The sequence below is a fragment of the Rattus norvegicus genome, chromosome 9 (genome assembly GCF_021556685.1).
Source record: "Rattus norvegicus strain SHRSP/BbbUtx chromosome 9, alternate assembly SHRSP_T2T, whole genome shotgun sequence".
Lineage (NCBI taxonomy): Eukaryota > Metazoa > Chordata > Mammalia > Rodentia > Muridae > Rattus > Rattus norvegicus.
In genome coordinates, this window is record NC_141542.1 from 52,984,812 (window position 1) to 53,007,303 (window position 22,492).

At 44.2% G+C, this 22,492-nt stretch overlaps 1 long non-coding RNA gene across 1 annotated transcript; it reads right to left on the reverse strand.

Annotated features, from left to right (window-relative positions):
• Positions 1 to 182: 182 nt before the first annotated feature.
• Positions 183 to 16,904, reverse strand: LOC148003680 (uncharacterized). The gene is made up of 3 exons (XR_015629464.1): positions 16,853 to 16,904; positions 7,021 to 7,273; positions 183 to 3,696 (listed from the first exon to the last, which is right to left on the reverse strand). It is a non-coding gene; the product is annotated as an uncharacterized LOC148003680 (long non-coding RNA).
• Positions 16,905 to 22,492: the final 5,588 nt, after the last annotated feature.

Consider the following 22,492-nt stretch of genomic DNA (forward strand, 5'->3'; position numbering starts at 1 on the left):
CCAGTTCAGGGGATCCAATGCCTTCACACATGTAGTGCACATACAAACAAACAGACATACCAAACATAAATAAAAATAAGTTTTAAAGGTTTTAAAATGACACACAGAAAAGCATGCATGCAAAGGTCAAAAGTCAAAGATGGTGAAACTCTTAGATCACCAAGTTGAAGCCATTATGTTTTAGTCTTAAATTCATTCATTCTCCTTTTTATTATATTCAAATTTTTATTTAGCCAGTTATATTATGTGTGTGTGTGGGGGGGTGTGCATTCACACATGTGCAAGTGTGTGTGCTTTACTAGAAATTGAATAATGGCTTCTTATATGCTAGGTATGCTATAGCATTGGGCTCTCTACTCCTAGTCCTGTTACCTTAAAGCTTTTAACAGAGAAAGGAAATCCAACACCAGAGGTCCTGTGTCCCATGTGACTTGGCCAATGCTATACACTCAGATTCAGACTCATGGTCTAGAGGATCCTCAATCCAGAACACAGGAGAAGTTGCATTTTAAGCCTATTCCCTTTGCAAAGCACACTCCCTTCCCTAAATCTGCATCCATTCGCTAAAGAAGCACAGAGAAGGCTGTCTTCTTGTTTTGTTTTGTTTTTCTTTCCTTTTTTCAGAGCTGGGGACCGAACCCAGGGCCTTGTGCTTGCTAGGCAAGTGCTCTACCACTGAGCTAAATCCCCAACCGAGAAGGCTGTCTTCTTAAGGAAGGCATAGCTTAACTTCCCAAGAAAATGTGAAAGTGGCACAGGAGAACTAGGGAGCCTTGCCAATAAACTGTGTGCTACACGACCAGGAGGACCTGAGTTCAGTTCTCAGAGCCCAGGTGAGAAGACACACGTGGTCAATTGAAGAAGAAGCACACTGACCAACTATCCCATAGAAATCAGTGAATCCAGGCCAGTGTGTCAAAAAAAATTATTAAAAAAGTGCAAGAAACCTGAGGAATAGCATTGAAAGTAACCTTTGGCTTACACACATGCACATACACATGTACACATGCATGTACATGAACACTCATACATGTTCGTATACATAGAGACACACACATGCACAGACATACATGTGCACACATATTCTTTTATACCTACTTCCATAACGAGAGAGAGGGAGGAATAAGGAAAGGGAGAGGAAGAGGGAAAAGGAGGAGAGACAGGGAGAGGGAGAGGGAGAGGGAGAGGGAGAGGGAGAGGGAGAGGGAGAGGGAGAGGGAGAGGAAGAGGGAGAGATGCCCTTTACATACTTCTGGAAGGCTTACTTAGTCTGCCAGCTTCCGGGGTCTCAGTCATATTCTTGGTCTGAGTGATTCCACCTGTGCTACATACAAGATTTGGAACAACGAACACAATACTTCCCTTTATAAAAAAGGACATGTTCTATCTTTGTCCTTAAAGAAGTCCCTCCAACTCTTCTCCAGTTAGTCACACATCAGGCACAAGGATTCTCCATGATCACTAGGGACCACCTCAATCAGTTCTGGGGTGATGCAGTACAAATACAAGACTGGCCTGCAGTGTCTTCAAAAGTAACCAACAGTAGACGCCCTGGGCTTTACTTCCTGCCTCCCTTCACCTGCTGTCTCCTCACAGAGACTCACACACCCAATCGGAAGGCAGTCATGGGGGTGGGGTTTGGGGGTCTGTCTACATAATCTGCTCCCTCAAACTAGAGGGGAACCGTACAAGGTGGAGAGTAAGGTGAGATGATTGTTGAAAGTAAAAAGGGCGTGCTGGCTGTCTACAGAGTACAGAACACGCTTAGGAAAGCCACCAGGGTATTGTGTTGCTATGGCGCAAGTTTCCACAGAGGCTACAATTGATCCCTCTCTATCATTTGTATATCTGTCTGTCTATCTACATATCCATCTCTCTGTCTGTTTGTCTTTCTGTCTGTCTATGCATGTATGTATGTATACTCACCCCTCCATCTGTTTGTCTGTCTATGCATTATGTATGTATCTGTCTACCTATCATTCATGTATGTATCTATTTATCTATGTATCTATCTATATATCTATGTACCTACCTATCATCTATATATCTATCTACCCATCCATGTATCATCTATCCATGCATTGCCTGTTTATCTATAAATGATCTATCATCTATCTAACTGTCCTAGAATATTTGCAAACTTTGGAGCACACACCCAATGGTTCAAGATAATTTGGCATTGATCACAGGTGTCCATGCCTTTCATCCACATTTTAAGAAATACTTGTCTTTGGAATAAATTTCATGTTAAACCACTAACACTCAAAAAAAAAAAAAAGAAGAAAAAAAAAAGAAAAGGTCATGACTCTTTCTCGGGTCCTCCCCGATCTTTGATAAAATTAAGGAGACAATGAGGAAAGAAACTAGATTCTTTGGAGAGTATGTATAGTTCTAGATCAGCTCACCATACTTTAAACACCATGCAAGTGGCTGTAACTTCCAGTGTCTCTGACATTAATGACCCCCAAACTGAACAGAGTGTTTTGCTTCGCCAAAAGGTCACAGGAGTCTGCATCACATGGACACAACCAGAAATTTCCACTTCACCGAGTGACTTGAGGTTCTCAAAGATTCACGTGATAGAAGCTGGGGGCTCATCCTACCAATGCTGCACACCCCAGGATGGAGCAGTGCTGTCTAGTGATGATGAGATGTGCGTGGCTGTTGCCTGTGTTACAGAACCCAGTGACTGGCTTAGTGAGGAGATGGCCCCACACTTCCTGAAGCAGCAGGAGGAACTCACTTGTTTGTGGACCAGAATAGAGAACCCTGGGAGAACAGTGGGCTGAAGTCAGGGTAGAGAGCAAGTCAGCAGCTCAGGCCTGACATGGTACACCTGCTGTGCCAGGAGCAACCCCATTAATGGATGCCTTCTTGGCAGCTCTCCACATGCTCCCTACCTAGAATGGTGCCCTGAACATCGGCAATTCCTCTGTTCAGGGCAGTAAGAAACAAGTCTCTTATTGTGAAAGTGAACTTTCTATTTGCTACAGAATAGCTGAGGTAAGCAACTTAAAAGAAATTAAGGTTTACTTTGGCTTATGGTATCAGGGGTGTGGTGGTTTGAATATGCTTGGCCCAGGGAATGGCACTAGCAGGAAGTGTGTCACTGTGAGAGTGAGCTTTGACACCATCCTCCTAGCTGTCTGAAAAGCCAGTCCTCTCCTGTTTGCTTTTGAAAAAAGATTAGAACTCTCAGCTCCTCCTGTACCATGCCTGCCTGGATGCTGCCATGTTCCCACCTTGATGATAATGGACTGAACCTCTGAACCTGTAAGCCAGCCCAGGTTAAATATTATCCTTTTAAGAGTTGCCTTGGACATGGTGTCTGTTCACAGCAGTAAAACCCTAACTAAGACAAAGGGTTTCAATTCCTGATCATTTGAGTCTGTTGCCTTACTGGGATAGTGAGGTTATTATCATGGTAGAGCATGCTACAGAGGAGGGATTGGAGGGGCAGAGGCTTTAATACCTCTTTTAAGGCCATGTCTCCAATGACTTATTCTTCCAACCACCCAGCAGTACTGTCCAAACATGGGACTTCAGGAAATAAAACATTCAAGGTTCAAAGTACAGCCTCTCCATTATACTCCCAGGCAACTCTTGTCAGCTTTCCACTTTGGTCTCCGAAGTCTTCTGCTCTGCCCTGACTTAGTCAGTCCTGGTGACACTGGAGCCATGGATGACTGGGCCAACCTTGGGAAAACAAAAGTATCTTTAGCTGCCAAGCTGTAACGTGGTTCAGGGTGTAAAGTGGTTAATCTAGTCACCTTGATGTAGAACACACCTCTGGGCAAGTCTGCGAGGACATTGCTGAGAAGGATGGTTCCTCCCAGGGTGGTGGCACCTTTCACAGGGTGCCCACACATAGAAAGTCTGAAGAAAAAATGGAGATGTTTTGCCTAGCTGCCTTCGTTTCTCACTGATGAGTATATAAAACCTGCTGCAGTGACAGCTGCTGCTGCTAATGATGATAGTGATGGACGTGGTGGTGATGGTGATGGAGATGGTGATGGTGGTGATGGTGGTGATGGTTATGGTGATGGTGGTGATGGTGATGGAAATGGTGATGGTGGTGATGGTGATGGTGATTGAGATGGTGATGGTGGTGATGTGATTGGGATGGTGATGGTGGTGATGGTGATGGTGATGGAGATGGTGATGGTGGTGATGGTGATGGAGATGAAGATGGTGATGGTGGTAATTGTGATGGTGATTGAGATGGTGATGGTGGTGATGGTGATGGTGATGGAGATGGTGATGGTGGTGATGGTGATTGTGACTGAGATGGTGATGGTGGTGATGGTGATGGTGGTGATTATGCCATCCTGCACTGACATCGACTCTAATTTCTTTGGTCTTCCAATGTGGACTAAAGACCAGTAGATCTCCAGGAATCATCCGGGCCTCTGGTACCAAATAGGAATTACTGCTAAGGCATCTTGATTCATGTACTGAGCAAAGTTCTCAGTCTTTTCAACATGCAAATGGGCATTTGGTGGGGGAGGTCCCCAATCTGTTAACAGTATGTAACCATTCTAATACTCACCTTATAATATGTGTGTGTGTGTGTGTGTGTGTGTGTGTGTGTGTGTGTTCCTTCTATCTATTCTGTTTTTCTCCTTTAATACAAAGGCCCATGAAAGTGGGATACATGGGCACTGGGGACATGGATGATTCTGGTGGTCCAGAGCCTCTGAGGGAAGGGCCCTTTGGAATAGGATATGGGTTTCTGACAAATATCCTTTCTCACATAGTTTCCCTTCATCTGGTGGCTATTTTCTCAACAGCCTCCACCCAATGGAGACCACGCAAAGGACAGGAGTTGGGTACTTGGGTAGAGAAGCTTCTAGTCAGCTCACGGTGAGAAAATGCAATAAGGCAAAGAAACATCTCACAGGAAGTCAGCGGAGTGTGAGCATGCATCTGCATGTGTCTCTTCCGAGGGCACAGCATTCTCTTCTTGCTCTTTTCTCACCTTTGGGCAAGTGTAAAGGAAGTGAGGAGATTGGCATGCAGCTGGGGTTTGGATTTTATACTTTTGTACTGTGTCTCAATTAATCAGAGATTCACCATAAAAGTTAAGCATCGGATATCCACTCCAAGTCTAGTCATAAAGTGTGAGCTGATTAATTTCCTCCTAATTTGTATGGTAATTAAAATTCTAGCTTTTAAATCTATGCATTGTCCTCCCACAAGGAGTCTGATTGGGCTTTCCTAACGTGCTCCGTGACAGTCCTCTTCCCGTGGGGGTTTGGGGGTGGGTCTTGTTGCCTTTACAGCACAGCCCTGCCCTGTCATTCATCAAGGCCAGGAGATAAATGTGTGCTTATCACTCTAGCCCATGCTGACATGAGCCAGCCAGGAGCTGAGCTCGTGCCCATAAATCAAACTCAGAGTCATTCGGTATGCTGTCAGAATGTCAGGCTCGGGTCTGTGAATGTCCCAGCCCCTTAATGAACAATTAACTTGCTAAATGCACTGAGGACTCAAAACACATCTGAGTCGCACAGGGCATAGCTGAGCAGGTCCTAGATGAACTGGAGGCAGCTTCATGTCGGTACTGAGGATGTCCAAATCTATGGTGTACTGAGGATGCCCAGGCTTGTGAATTGGTGCATAAAGAAACTGTCTCTGGTTGAGAGAGAAGCCTCTGAAGAAGCTACAGAGTACCCCCTACACACACACACACACACACACACACACACACACACACACACACACACACACACACACTCAGCCACACCCTAAGGAAGGTGTAATATTTAAATGTACAGTTTAGGTCCACACAGATGCAGAGGACCAAACTCAAAAGTCTGGGGAGCTGGAGGGATATAAGTGAGAAGAGACAGGCTCAGCTCTGAGAGAGCTTGTAGCAGGACTGGCAGGGAGGGTCTTGACAGGATTTGGAAGGAAAAAAAGAAGATGCTAAAAAGACATTGGTATGCAGGACACAAAAGACATTGATTGGTACACAGGACATCCACATGTAGGCCAAAAAACACTGGGGAACAGTCAGTGTGTACTGAGCACTTAGCATGTGAAAGACCTCAGATAAACTATAAACATGTAATCCCTCATACACTTGAGAGACCTGAGGCCCTGAGGGTGACAGGGGTGTTCCAATAGACACCAAGCCTTGCCCAGCCCATCACCTTCTGGTAGTGGCAAATGGGGAAGTTGTTGAGACACATGGATACATTAAATGACTGTATTAAAGGGTTAATGACCTGAAACAAAGAGCTCAAAGAAGCTGAAGAACAGCTGACTCAGAATACTGGTGAGAACATCTGGCTGGCAAGAAAGTCAGCCTAGTAACTAACACATCTGCAGGCAGTCAGGAGCAGGAGACACCTGACGAGAAGGGCTACAACATATTATGGTAAAAGATACGATAAAGATTAAAATAAGATTTAAAACAATGATAGACCAATGTCATGTCTCAGCCCTGAGACCACAAAGAACAAATCTACGGATAAAGGTTTCTACCCTGAAAGCTCCCGGTTCTGTTCTGTAAAGCTCCAAGCCTCCTGCATCACATCCCAATCTCTACTCCAGGTTCTGCCTGCTGCCCTTCATTGTTCTAGAAAGGGACCAACTGCTTCTATTGAGGTAAATCTCATCTCTTTTATTTCTTCCATCCATCCCGATCTAAGATTTGGTGCTGGAATCCAGGGACGGTTTTGAAGTCCTGGGGCCCAGTCTCCCCCACTCTAGGTGGCCTTTTCTCTCTCCCTTTCTCCGTCTTCTGACACCTACAACATTGGAGAGTATGGCCACTTTCTGGGCTTAGTGTGAACTGAACAGCATCCATTTAGGATGTGAAACCTCTGGGGGTTTGCAACCTTCGTCCTTCTAGGGTTTGCTGGTTGCTCCACATAAACTCAGCTTGAGTTATATTTCTGATCCGCCTCCACTTCTCTCAACCTCCAACTTACAGAACAGATGCCCTTTGCCCTTCCCCAGAACAGAGGGCCCTTACCATTTATCTCTAGAACACACCCACCACCACATACTCACCAAGAAGGTAAGGCTTGGCCAATGTGTGGAAGCACCCCAGACCTAGTACCCCACTCCAGAACTCCAGGGGTTCCTTGAATTTTGCTGTCTGACTTCCACAAGTAGAAGACACGACCTTCTGCAAATCAGACTATTCCTTTGACTGTTGTCTGATTCTGAGTGACAGGCTGGGAAAGCACTGTAGCCTTCATCTCCCTTGCCTTCCCAGAGGGGTTCCAAATTGTGTGTTCCCAAAGATGCCCCTTTGGCACGCCTAAAATCAAACCACAAATTTTTAGATCTTGCGAGCCATAGACTGGCAACTCTTATGCAATTCTCCATTAAGATCTGGCTCCAATATCAGTTAGAAGACAACCACACCAGACCTGAATTCATTCCCTTCAATTCCCAAACCCTCAGGGACTTAAGTAACTTTATCAAACTAGACAGACAACAAATGCTCTGGAGCTCCCCACTGAAGTCTCCACTCCTGATCTTCCCGATTCTCCTCCTCCTCTTCCACCTCTTCCTCTTCCTCCTCCTCCCCTCCTCTTCCTCCTCCTCCTCCATGTCTTCCTCTTCCTCCTCCTCCTCTTCCTCCTTCCGTCTCCTCCTCCCTTTCTCCCTCTTCCTCCTTCCTTCTCCCTCCTCCTCCCTCCTCCCTCCTCCTCCTCCTCTTCCTCCTGCACATCAGGTTTTTCCAGCTCAGACTTCTTAATTGCTCAAACTCTTGCTCCCAATGTAATCTGATGAGCTCCCTCCCTGTCAAACATTTTCCCACTCTGCCTCTCTAAGGGACAGGGACAGGATGCACACACACACACACACACACACACACACACACACACACACACACAAACACACACACATACACACACATCACACATCACACACACATACACACATCACACACACACACTCACACACACACATCACACACACATACACACACACATCACACATCACACACACACACACACACACACACACACACACACACATCAGCAGATAGCTCTCTTTGACACAAAAGGTCCACTTGATATTTGGCATCTCTTCCCTCCTTGATAGACCCCTCTCCCCTTATATCCTTCCCAGAAACAAAGGTAAGGAAGCAAGCTCTGGATCATGTGGTAGAGGAAGGTTTTAAACCATTCTAGACGTCCCACCATAGAATTCATCTGCTTTGACCTCAAAGGGGTCAAGGTAAACTCCATAACAGCTTATGTGCGGGTTATGTTGACAAACTGTTGCTGTCTAAGCTCACCAAGGAACTGGCTCTGGAGATGGATTTTGGACTCCCCACTTCAGAATCAGGTATTTTTATCCCAAAATGGCTGCAAATCCCCTCTCCTGGTCAGGCTGGCCTTCTAACTCCATGACACAAGAAAAGGAGACTGAAATAGCCCAAAAGTAAAAACACGTGCCTTTAAGAACAGCTAATGGATAAAACATTTCCAGATAAAACATTTCCAATGCAAGTTACTATTATTATCTCGTAATATAGAGATGTCTATTGTCAAAACAACTACTATAAAAGAACACAAAATATAAAAGCTAGTCCCGAACTCTGTGGCAGGGAGGAAGCGTGTGGTGACAGTTGAGCTTCTCACATCCTTCCCCCATCCTGGGACCGGTCTGCTAACGGATTTGGGGAGCTATCATCCACCTGGAAATAAAGCTACCTTTTGGCTCTCTTTGGTTTTGCTTTCTAAATTTTGATGTTTCCGTTTGTCTTAATGTTGACCCAGTTTTCACCTAACACACTCAACGGCCTCTAAGGAGGACCTAGCAAAGGGAGCAAACACTCTGCAATTTAAGGAAGCCCAGAGATAAATATTGATAAGATACGGATTCCCAACTGGGACTCAAAGAATAAATTGCCAAGTGTTTGCCAGTGAGGAGCCTTTACGGTAGGCTCTGCTGGGTCTTCCTGCCTGTTTGCCCCAGGCCCATCTTCCTCTAATTGGGGTAGAATCCCTTCCCTATGCCACACTGCTCCGCTTCTGTTTCTGCTCAGTCTAACATGTCTCCTCAAAAGCTCCACGTTGTCTCCTTTTCACAATGAAGATCATGAAAAAAACATAGTTCTGGCAAACAGCAGCATTCAAAACCTTAGCTTGTTAAACTATATATTATGCATGGTTATGTCATATAAACTGTCGATCTACATGGGACTACTGTTTTTCCATGAGTCAGTGCTCACGTGAACTAAAATCAATAACTTGGCCCAGTTTTGTTTAATTTGTAAGGAAACTAAACTTTTAAGGAGCAGAATAATGACACAAGGGAAGAGCTCTATGTAATCCATGTGGCCGTGCAGGTAAAACATGAGCTTTTTAAAAAAAAAAAAGACCTTAAATCTGCTTATCAGGACAAGATAAATGTAACCATAAAGTTCTGGTCCAGGTGTTGGGTCCTCATCCCAATTCTGCAATGGTCCCCATCACTTGAAGGTATAAATTAACTTCAAGAAATGATGATTTCTATTACATTTTTTTCTATTGGACAATTGTCTTCCCATTAAATAAGAATAACTTATTGAGAGGTGCCTGGAGAGATGGCTCAATGGTTAAGAGCACTGACTGCTCTTCCTCGAGGTCCTGAGTTCAAATCTCCACACCCACACGGTGGCTCACAACCATTTGTAATGAGATCTGATGTCCTCTTCTGGTGTGTCTGAAGACAAGCTACAGTGTACTTATATATAATAAATAAATAGATCTTTACAAAAAGAAATAACTTACACCTGTGCTTTTCAGTGTGTCTCATATACAAATGAGTGGCATATAAAGAGAACTTTTAAGGATTTTTCTTTTAACACTATGGCCTCTTTAAAACAAATGAGCAAATGCATTTTTCAGGATCCTTACTTTTACCAGGCCTATTTTGAGCAAGCTACTGTTCGTGTCTTAGAACACAGGGCTTCTGTCCTAGCTTCTACCACAGTCTTCACACTCCCAACTGTGTCAGCTCAAACTAATCACGATGGGACTTATTACATGTTCATATTCCTTCACAAGAAGAGGAGATGAGCAGGCCATCCCAGCCAAATTTATACAAAGAAAAGACTTTTAAAAAATCCGTTTATGTAGCAATTAAAAACAACAAACAAACAAACAAAAACAAACACAAATGTGCCCCCATGCATACTAGGCGAGGACTTCTCAGTGTGATTACTCCTGACTCACCCACTCTAGCCAGTAACCCAGCACCAACTCTCTGTCAGCAGGACTAATAAACTCGTTGGTTCTCCAGGGTGAACGCTGATGGAATTGAAGTTTGGTTTGTCACTGGGACCTTATGAAGTGGGGATAAACATTGCTTAGTCTCCCCTTCCCCCAGGAAGAAAATTATCACAACGATAGTAAATTAATTTAGTAATAACACCATATCCCATGGTATTAAGAATAAAAGATAATATTAGAAGGATTTAAAGATAGAAATGATCTTAATAAAGAGGGATTTATAGATATGAAGATGATCATGACTGAATGTTTCCCCCCCAAATAATTGAAAGGACCAGAAAGTTTATGCAAGTTATGAAGATCCGAGTTAGTTATTTAAGGCACATAAAGGAGAAGACTTAGTAATGACACATACAGTATTAAAGTTTTCAAGGGTCAAAGATCAACAACTTAAAAAACTGGCCAAAAATACATGTCTAATCAAAGTTTATTTTAAAATACTATACAGTAGCTAAGAACTGGTGGAACTAACCTTCTGTGTTCAATAATATGGTTCAATAACCATATTTGGAAGCTTATACTAATATAGTCAGAGGAATTAAAGGGAAGAATATCCCCCCTTACCCTCCAAAGTCAACTATGTTCCAGGGAATGATGAAACATCCCTTAAAATAGTCTGTAACTATGGAGAATCATCTGCTTTCTTATTCAGTGAGGCCAACTGATGATTTCTAACCAGTGTCCAGTCTACAAAAAAGGGTCAACACCAAGGAAAATTTTCTTCCACAGTTCCAAGTAAACAATGGTCCAGCAAGGTCTTTGAATTATCTTCACATAGATGGACTAACTGGTAAGAAGAAGACTAAAGGAGCCAGAGGTTACTCCCACACCCAGGTCACTTCTGAGGACCACATCTTTGACTGACCTTGACAGAAAGGAAAGATTAATTTTGTCTATCTATGTGTTCTTCAATACCCAGCAGGAAAATATAACCAGGATTAAAACAATCCGTTTGTTTCTTTACCAGTTCAAAAGACTATAATTCTCAGACATTAAACTTAACCTTATGAAAGGCTATTTGGATAAATCTCTCTTACTGACTCTCCTCCTGCACTCCTGTGTGTGTGTGTGTGTCTGTGTGTGTGTGTGTGTGTCTGTGTGTGTGTCTGTGTGTGTATGTGTGTGTGTGTGTGTGTGAGAGAGAGAGAGAGAGAGAGAGAGAGAGAGAGAGAGAGATTGCTCAAATACAGGACAAGACCTTGGCTTCCATCAGTACTGTTGTGTCACAGATGAGAACGACAACCCCATCTTCTTAAATATTGATGTCAAATCTAACAGCTACACTTAACAACTTCGAGACTCTCTTTCAAAAAGAGCACTTCTCACTTCTGTAATGGGTGCTTCTGCATCCCAAGCATTCGTGTTCCCTGACTAAAGGAGGCTGCCAGATACTATGTCATCAGTTTCACAGGTTTGGAAGATTACTCAGGACACCAAATTGCTGTCCTTGGGATAGCGCTAGACAATCCTACAGAAAGGGCCCAACAGTATTCTATTTCTCTTTTAAATTGCCAATTAGATGCTAACTTGATCTGTCTTCTTTTAGAAAGCTTCCAGGTGCTTGTTCCTCATGCAGGAGTCTGGTGGAACAAACAGCCGACTATTGTTACCCCATCTTTCTACAGGACTCTGGCGCATGGTCCAGCCGGTTGTACAATAACTTCACTTTACTAAACAAAAATATGTCAACCGTGATATTGATTTTTTTCATTAACTTTGCCTCTCAATGTTCCCCACAAAAATGTCACAAAAAAACACCCAATGGCCAACTTTGAATTTATGCTGACCAATGAGAAAGGTCTAAAGTGCTTCCACCAAGCCAATGCCCTTACATCTTGTAATGAACAGCTGTGAAAGAAATCATCAGTCTTGCTAATATCTATGACAGAGCCTGCCAAGAGTTCTTCAAGTCATTTTTCTTACCTGTTATCTTCCTCTAATAAGGTGAAAACGGCCTCAACTGTTTTCTTAATTATGCTCGCAGTAAGAATTACGATAGTCCTAACGGCCTCCCACTTTATATATTAAGAATGCTATCTCGCCCCACGACACACTCCAAAGGTGCATAATGTCATCATATGGCTGCTTTAAACTCTGGATCTTTCCCATCTGTCAAGTTTTATCATGGCCGATTAGATTGACCCTTCTATGAGGCAGTCTAAATGCTGCCCCTTCTATGTCTGCCTTTCTGCCAAGTACAAAGCCCTTAGAGCAGTTTGAGCTCCCAAATCCCTCGGGTGACCCCTCTAAAGGGCCATCCAGCTCATCCCTCTTCTTGCTACTCCGGGCACCTTTTCGGGACTCAGAACTAAAGCAGCTGCACGGAGGGCTTCCTTGTATCAGTCAACCTCTCTGTCCCAGCAATGTTCAGAACACCTTAAAGAACCTTCAGATCTGCTTAACATTCATCAGGACCAACTCAGTCCTTTGGTGGCTGTGGTACTCCAAAATTAGAATGAACTAGATCTCCTGAGTCCAGCTAACGGTGGGACTTGCGCCCTTCTCCGGGAACAATGCAGCTTCTGCACTCACAAATCCAAATTGTTTTGAGATGGGGTCCAAAAATTTAAGAGCCAGCCCCAATCCCCTCTCACAAAAAATCAACATCTTAAGGATAGGTTTCTGGTTCCCTTCTACTCTGACTCCTCCCTCTGACTCCACCCACTCTGGCTCCTCCCACTCTGGCTCCACCCACTCTGGCTCCTCCCACCCTAACCCCTCCTGTCCTGACTCTTGCAACTCTGGTTCCTCTTTAGCCACTCATTACTCGTTATTCTCATTCTTATGTTTTTGCCCTGTCTTTTAAACTTTTTACAGACAATCCTTCTGGATGAAATCGCTGTCACCACCAGGTCCACATTAAGACTATGGATAATCTCGCTGGGTCCCCTAACGTTTGATTTTATCTTCCTCCCTGTAGCCCTTGCCTGGTGAACCGTTTTCAAACGTTTCTTCGGGAGCACATGAGAGCAGTCACACCATCCACCATGGTCAATCAAATTAAAACACTCACGAGAGCTGACTTTTGTCCCCTTAGATTCTGAGGACAGACCTTCAAGTCTCCCGGCTTTGCTCTGACTCATCAGAAAGCAGCCAGATGAATACGCCACTCACTTCCGTTTGATGCTGTCAGGGTCTGAGATGAAGAATTCATGACTTAATACCGAGCCTCAAATGAACCAAGAAACTTCTGACTCCGTATACTGATGAAAACATCTGCCTGACAAGAAAGTCAACACAGTAACTAAAATATCTGTAGGCGGTTAGGAGCCGGAGACATCTGACAAGAAGAGCAACATATGGTAAGAACGTCCACAGACGTGTCTGAGCCCTGAGACTACAAAGAATAAGTTCCCACATAAAAAATGTCACCCCACACCTTGGCACACAGTCTCCACTCCTACCGACTGAGTTCATTGTTCTAGTAAAGGCAATCTTCTTCTAAGGTTTGTTTTTTGTTTTGGGTTTTATGGGGTTTTTGCTGTTGGTGGTGGTTTTGTTTGTTTGTTTTTGTTTTTGGGATTTGGGTTTTTTTTTTTTCATTTAACGTCAATCAATCCCAACCTAACAACATTGCTGTTGGCTAATAAAGATGTCCGGTTCCCTTTCAGCCTAATTTCTTGCTTATAATGCAACAGTGGATTATTATGACATTATTAGATGGTGATGGTGCTGGTGCTGGTGCTGGTAGTCGTGGTAGTGATGATGGTGAAGGCTCCCCTCCCATACCTCTGCCCTCTCGAGTCCACTCAGAACCACTGTCCCTCTATTAAATATGTCTCTGTGGCTGAAGGGAGAGAGGTTCGCAGCTCTATGAGGATACATTCCATCATTGTAGGGAAGGCGCCATGTCAGAAGCATGAGACAGCTTGGCACACTGCCTGTGCAGCCTCAGAGCAAGAAGAGCACAGAAAGTGGGACAGCTGACAAACCCAAAGCCCGCTTGCAGTGATACGCTTCCTCCTTCGGAGAGCTTCCTCTAAAGGTTCCACAGCCTTCCCAAACTACCACCAGCCGAGGGACCAAGTGTTCAAACCCTCGAGCTCAGGGAGGACATGTCACACACAGGACACTCCCCTTCACGATAGGCTCATGGCTCCTCATGGCTCCATAGTGGGGATTTTGATAGGACACAATAGGAACAGTAGGTGTCATTGCTCCAAAAACATATTGCCCTCCCCGCCACACACCCTGTAAAATAGAATTACGTTGCAAGGTTAATACTTGAGTTGTTACACTGCCACGGAGCCCCTCCTCTCTAGCTGCAACATTCCTGCCCCTCCATGCACTACAGTTAAGGCTTCCACTCAGAATTCTGCACCGAATTAGAAAGTGGAGTGTTGAGTGAACTGCTGACCTGGAAGGCTGAGTCATGCTTCAGACTCAGAACAGGAACTGGAAGGCTGAGTCATGCTTCCCAACCCCTCAGGGCATGGTCACCCGTCTTAGGATCTGTCAGCTGAGTGACCAGCTTTCCAGACACCAGCTCTAGGTTGGCAAAGCTATCCACTGACCTCCAGCTATAGCTTTGATTCTTTCCATTCCTATCCACATTGTCCACGGGCACCTCAGAACTATTGGATCTGCCCCCTCACCAGCCCAGGTTCCGCTAGAACTGTACTTTCTAAACACAGCCAGGGTAGAGGCAGCAGCTCTGTACTATGGGCCCCAGGAATAGGGATCTGGTAAAAGCAAAGCAAATCGGAGATAGTAGGCTTCATGTAAATATATATATACTACTATATATACATACATACATACATATATGTCAAGTATATATATATACATATATATTCTCCTTAAAACTACTATACATACATATATACCTAAGATATATATATACATACACACACATATGTATATGATCTCCTTGAAACTACTATGCATACATACATATATGTCAAGTATGGTCTCCTTGAAACTAGTATACATACATACATACATACATACACACACACATACATGCATATCAATGAGATCATTTAGAAAGAAGAGATAGAAGGAGGCAAATATTAGGAAAGATAGAAGAGGCTGGAAGCTACACTTCCATATGGAGTAAAAAGAAAAGGCCTTGAGATCCCTGATGAAGAGGTGACATCTCGTAACCTGGATCCTTTCGGTCATGGCTCCTGATGATGGGGGAAAGCTACAACTGAACAGGAGCTGGGGCCACAGGCAGTCCTTCTATGATCCAGTGGGCAGCAGGTGCCTGTCCCTGGGATCTAGGACAGGTTTTTGCTTTGCCGCACTGATGTGTGAAAGACAGGTGGCTGATATAGTGAAACCAGCTCACGTTCTTAGCCCAGGTCTCCACGGCCAAGTGCAGAGTTCTTGCTCATTAAAAGGGAATCATTCAGCAATTCACTCTCCAGCAAGGGGAACAGTGTCCTACCTACAGGCAGAAGCCCTTACTCTAGAGAAGAAAGGACTGGCACATGGTCATAAATACAAAGGGAGGTATGCTAACTCTGACTAGGAAATTAGGGAAAGGTATTAACAATGGTACCAGGAAAACAGTTGAAACCCACAGTTCAAGAGCCAGGAGAGGGCCTGGTCCTCCCTCTGCTTCTTGTGTTCTCTGTCACAACCCCAGTTGTGTTACTGACTGTGAAAGCCTGAGAATACAATGTCTAGCAAGAATATGCTAGAAAAGGCAATTCAATAGATTGGTTTATACGGTACAGGCTGGGTAGCCCAATAATGGTTATCTGTGTGGAAAGAAATGAGAAACAAGATCAATCCAACAAGTTGAGTGTCTTAGTGGTGACAATAAGGTACTTGGGGCCTCATGGATATCAGACACTGGATTCCTGGTCTTTGGTCCACATTAGAAGGCTGAGAAAACTTGGTTCTGATGCCACTGAAGGGTGGAGCAGCAGCAGCAGCAGCAGCAGCAGCAGCAGCAGCATAGTGGATGCACTAAAAGCTAAGAATAAAAGCAGGCAGGCAAAGCCAGCCTTATTTTCCCCTCAAATCTCTTTATGTCTAGGTCATTTCCAGAAGTTGTCATCCACTCTAGGAAACAGTCTTTATCCCTCTGTGAATTCTTCCTAGGAAATACCTTCACAGACCTGTCTATAGGCCTCTCACAGTTGATTTCAGAGTTGATCCCATTAACAACCTGAGCAATCCTTGCACTGTGCTGTATTTTTCTCAGGTTAGTTTTCTGTGGTAGATCAACCAATTCTCCAAATAACCTTTTGCTTTGGTTTCTTTTAAAAACTAGCAACAAGTCATCAATTGTAGTTAAAATTTAGGAGCCAAATATGAGGATATGAAAGCTTTGGAACCAAACATACCTGGGTCTAAATCTCAGATCCTCTCTGCAAACCTGTGAGGTTTCCACTGATTTTTCTTCTTTATCCATTTTATTTTTCTTTCTTTTTACTTCTATTCCCCATTTAGCTTTTCTGATCCTCTCCATTCTTACTGATAAAATGGAAGTGACACTGAAACAGGCTCCCAGACCTTAGCACAACTGACTCCATGACAGAAGTACCATTCAAGCCATAAAACTCAGCACTTAGACAGCACCACACGCCAAAGTGAGAACAAAGACCTAATCCATCAAAGTCCGTGGCTCTGGGAAAGTCTGTAAATGGACTAACCTTGCTTTTTGGCTTCTGCAGTCCCCCTTCCGGCTCACTGTTCTTGCTAACTGAGGTGTGTCAACCCAGGATGTGGTTTCATGCTTAAAAGCTCACCCTGAGAAAGGCTCTGAGCTAAACCGGGGCCCCAAACACCCGCTGTAGTTGCCAGTTGGCTAATAAAGACTTTCTGCTGGCTTAAATCCATGTCTAAGCAGTCCCTGGCGGACACCCTCACAGCAACAGTTGCTTCTACTATTTATTATAAACGCCGAAATACACGCTGCTTTCCCTATCGGTTGAGAAATTGTTAAATGTGCCAGGGAAGGGTGCGCAGCTGGTGGGGAGGGGTGGGGCTTGCCTAGCAAGCACAAAGCCTTCATGTGACCCCCAGCAGCTGGTAAATGTGGTGTGATACGCCACGTCTGTAAGCTGCGCACCTATAATCCGTATGAAGAGGTGCCCGCAGGAGGATCAGAAGTTCGAGATCATCCTCGGCTACGCAGTGATCCATGAAGGCCCTGCCTCAAAGCAAAACAAAACAGTAACAGATCACCGAGGTCGTTAAGAATAACTATTAAACAGGAAGTTAATTCATGATGAGAACACAAGAAAAAGGATTACACAAAAACTAGTAGTAGGAAACAGATGGATCCTGATAGAGCCTGGATTTATGAATATATATATATACATATATGTATATATGTACATATGTATATATGTATATGTATATGTATTGTATAAGACATCTGCTGGCTTTTGACTAGGAAGGACTAACATGATATCAAATTTGATGAGCTTTCATCAAAGAGAACATTCACATTAATTTTTATTTTAAAGTGAAACTGTACATGATTGTAATATCCCTAATGAAACTCCTGGTTCACCAAAAATAAATAAATAAATTAATTAATTAATTAATAAAAAAGAGATGAAAGCAGAAATGGACTAATTGAGCAGAGAAAGATCACTGAGAGTGGGAGGAGTCTGTGAGAGTAGGAAGGCCCAGTAAGAGTGGGAGGGGCCAGTGAGAGTGGGAGGGGTCAGTAAGCATGAGAGGGGCCAGTGAGAGTAGGAAGGCCCAGTGAGAGTGGGAGGGGCCAATGAGAGTGGGAGGGGTCAGTAAGCATGAGAGGGGCCAGTGAGAGTAGGAAGGCCCAGTGAGGGTGGGAGGGGTCAAGAGAGCAGAGTAGGGAATGAATATGATCAAAATACATTATATACGTGTATAACAATATTGTAACGAAGCCCATTGTTATCTACAATTAATATATGCTAATATAATTACATATAAAATGATAAAAGGGAAAAATCCAGCACCAATACATTATATTCTAGTTATATTAGGGAAGTTTTAGTCCATGTCAGTGTTAATCCCAGCATGAATTCTGCATAGTTCATGAGCTTCCAGGAGTTGTGTTTTCTGCTTTCTCCCCTTTAGTTAAGAGGCTTTCAGCAGGCCCCGTGAGTGGCTTAGAAGTAAACACTAGCCACTTCAACAACAAACCAACCAAACAGTCTATTCAGCCAGAAGAAGACTTCTTGAGAAGGTAGGACTGAAAGATGAGCTGCAATTTTCTTCAAAGAACAGAGAACAGACAATTCTGTGCCCACATGAACCCAGTTCAGGCTCCCAGGAGATAGGACCTGCCAGATCCGTGGTCTGGAGTCCAAAGGACAGGTCTTTCAACCTGTTCCCAGTGAATTGCCAGGGACTTTAGAAATTCAGATGTCTACTATCTCACATTCCATACATGGAAACTCCTGAGGGAGGCCTCGGGTACCATATTTTGTAAAGATGTCCACTGGCAGCAACTTGCATGTTACAAGTGACCTAAGGTTATGGGGGCTAATCACCTTCGTCACCTGCAGCTGGAAGGCATGGTCTACAAGCTAGGAGCATGCCTGAGTGATACCCAAGCCTCCCTGGAGAGCAATGTTCATGACCCAGAGCTCCTCTGCTTCCACAGCATCTCTGGCCCTAGGGATATTATCATGTCTTCGTCAATGTTCTCTTCTTGACAGAATAGCAATGGATCTAGGTGTCTAGGTGGCTGGCTTACAGTTTCAGAGGTTCAGTCTGTTACCATCATAGTGGGGAGCAAAGCAGCAATCAGGCAGATATGGTGCTGAAGAAAGAGCTGAGAGTTCTACACCTTGATCCAAAGGCAGGCAGTTGTAGTAGTCCATACCTACTCTAACAAGGCCACACCTCCTGACAGTGCCACTCCCCATGGTCGAAGCATATGCAAACTACCACAATGGGTAAAGTGCACAGTGCCCAACATTTATATTACCATGCTGCTAGGCATGCACAATTGCTCAATTCTGAGCATTTGCCTAGCATGTGCAAGGCAGGATTTCCACATCCTCCTCTCTCCCAATACTTGTCACGCTTTCTCAGATCTCATCTTGTGACTGTAAGGTCACAAGGGGAAACTGTACATGTCACAGAGTGTTCACCACAGCCTGGATGCACCTGAGATGAGGCAAAGGAAGACAGATATGAAAAAAGAAGCTTATAACTTTGAGAAATTAGTATCTGATTGTAGGAATGCACCTGCGCATGTCCCCCGAGGGTAAGGAGGGATCTAATGGCAAAGCTCTGGGATCTGCATAGCAGTCCTCCAGGATTGGCAGGTGCAACGTTGGTCTGTCCCCTAAACTGCAAGAACCATAGCTGCTGTAGAAAGTAATGGATGAGGGGTACCAGTGCAAGGCAACATTCAGCCCTGCCTCTAGGACCCAAGAAGGAAGGGTCTCTCTTATTTATGTGGCGATAAGAATGCACCACAAAATACCAAGCGCATGGTCAGAATGAGCTCAGTCTGCATTCCAGTGCTCAAGTTATAGACATAGTGAAGAGCAATGAAAAGGTTTTCCTCTCCCTGCCTTCTTTCTTTCTTTGTTCTGTTTTTTAGTGTTTGCACCATGTGTGGTGTGTGTGTGTGTGTGTGTGTGTGTGTGTGTGTGTGTGTGTGTGTCTCATGGGCGCGCACACACACATGCATGTTTGTATGTATGCTTGTGTGAGCACATGTGTGAATGCACACACGTGGAGGTCTGAGGTTAATGTAGTACATTATCCTTGAATGCTCTTCCACTTTTTTGAGGCATTGGAGTCTTAGGGTTTTATTCCTGTGATAAACACCATAACCAGAAGCAACTTGTGCAAGAAAGGATTTCTTTCAGTTTACAGATTGGTGTCAATTACCAATGAAGTCAGGGCAGGAACTTGGAGGGAGGCGCTGAAGCAGAGGCATTGGAGGAATGCTGCTTACTGGCTTGTTCCTCAATACTTCCTCAGCCTGTCTCCATCTCTATCTATCTATATCATCTACATTTATATCATCTATATCTATATCTAATCTATATCTCCCAGGACTGCATGCCCAGGTGTGGCACCACCCACACTGGAGCCTCCACATCAATTATTAATTAATTAATAATTAATTATTAATTATTAATTCACCACAGGCTTGCCTACAGTTCAGTCCTTTCGGGCCATTGTCTGACTCAGTTCCCTCTTCTCAGATAACTACCGTTTGTCAAACTAGCATAAAACTTGTCAGCACAGACAGTCTCTCAACCAAGCCCAGAGCTCACCCACAGAGCAAGTATATCAGTCAGGGATCTCTAGGAGAACAGAAACTATGTAGTTGTATAATATATATTTACTTCATATACGGGATTTATTAGAATGACTTACAGGCTATGGACCAGCTAGTCTAATAATGGCTGTCTACCAACGGAAGGTTCAAGAATCCAGTAGTTGTTCAGTCCACAGGACTAAATGTCTCAAGTGGTCTTCAGTATATGCCAGAGTCTTGAGGAAGTAGGTGCTAATGCCCATGAAGGAATGGACTTGCCAGCAAGGTGAGGGCAAGCAGGCAGGCCAAGGGAGAGCAGGCTTCTTTCTTCTGTGTCCTTTATAGAGAGGCCACCAGCAGAAGGTGTGGGCCAGATTAGAGGTGGATCTTCCCACCCCAAAAGATATAGATTAAAAGTGGGACTTCCCACTTCAAATGATTTAATTAAGAAAAAAAAAATCCTTCACAGATATACCCAGCTGCTTGGGTTTTAGTTAATTCCAGATGTGGTCAAGTTAAGAGACAGAGATAGCCATCAGAGCTATCCTCCCTGGTTAGCTTGCTGTAGGTAAGGCTAGACTTACCAGCAAGCAGGGTGCCTTGCCCAAGTAGCACCTACGGGGATTCAGAGAATCCAAATTCTGGCCCATAAGCACGTGTGGTAAGAGGACTCTGTCTTCATTTCTTCTGAAATGGAGTTCCCCTCAGTAACCCAGGCTTCCCTGGCGCTCACCATGCGAACTAAGCAGTCTTGTAACTAAAGGGCAATCTCCCTGTCCCAGCTGACTCGATAGATTTCATAACAGTGCTTCCATGCAAATACCCGATTGTGCATTGCTTGTGTCTGCCCCGCCCCCACCCAGCCTAGCCACTCCTGCTTGTCTCTCAGCAACCTGTTACATTGACTCATTTTACCGCCTTTCATGATTTGTTACGGAGAACTGAATATTTTAATCTTACAGCACAGTAATTGTGATGTTTGAATATGAAACAGATCTCGTAAATTCAGCCATTTGAACAACCTGGAACCATTTGGGGTGCTATTTGAGGCAGTTTAAGAGGTGTAGACTTGCTGGAGGAAGTGCATTGCAAGGGGTAGGATTGAAGAGTAGAGCCGCCCCCTACTTCCGGTTCACTCTCTGCTCTTCCTTACTGTTGAAAGTCGGCTCTCAGCTTCTTTCTCCTGCTGTCGTGCTCCGCCCATGATGGATTCTAATTTCTCCAGAACAGTAAGCCCAAACAAGCTCCTCTTGCTAGACGCTGCCTTGGTCCTAGTGTTTTATCACAGCAACAGTAAAGTCCCTGAAACAGTAGCTTTGGGAATCAAAGTCCCTCTTTCCTCCACGATTTGTTATTCTGTTACCTCTTCTGGGTTGTCTCTGGGCTAGAGACTGGTATGCGATAGAAATGCTAAGGTCCTTGCAGATCTCTTCTGGCTTTTTCCTTTCCCTGGGCATGTGCAACAACTTTCAAAATAACCCCTGTATCTGTTGTTTTTGAATATACTGGATGTCCAAAGATTGGCTTCCAAAGGAAAAGTGTTGGACTTTTAAAATTCCTCCCAAATCACTTTATCCCGTCAAGGGTGCATCTCTGTAGTCCAAGGCAGTAGACAGCAGCCAGCACCCCATAGACTCTTGGAAGCGAGTGTCTGTACTACCTACTTAGGCTCCAGCAAGCCTCAGGGCTGCTTTAGTACACAGGTGTGACAGCTTTTCCAAAGGACTAGAGACTGGGAGGCCAGGCTTAACTTAATGAAAGTTATCATCAAGGAGCCATTGAAGGCGCCCCTGGAAGCTAGACCTTCAAGTAGATTCCAGCGTTTAGTGTGTATGCTGGCATTCTCCATGGCAGTACTAGGCAATGACCAGTGAATTAGTGGGAGCTGTGTTTCTGTTTGCATCTTTTACTTGGGAAAAACGAATGTTCCAGTCTTTCAAAATTCTATTTGGGCTGGTTGTTTTCTTGTGGTTGAGCTTGGGGTGCTCGTTGTAAATCTGCATGCAAAGTTCTTATCAGGTGTGAGCAAATATTTCCTCCCAGCCCCTTTCTTCACATCACACTGAGTCTC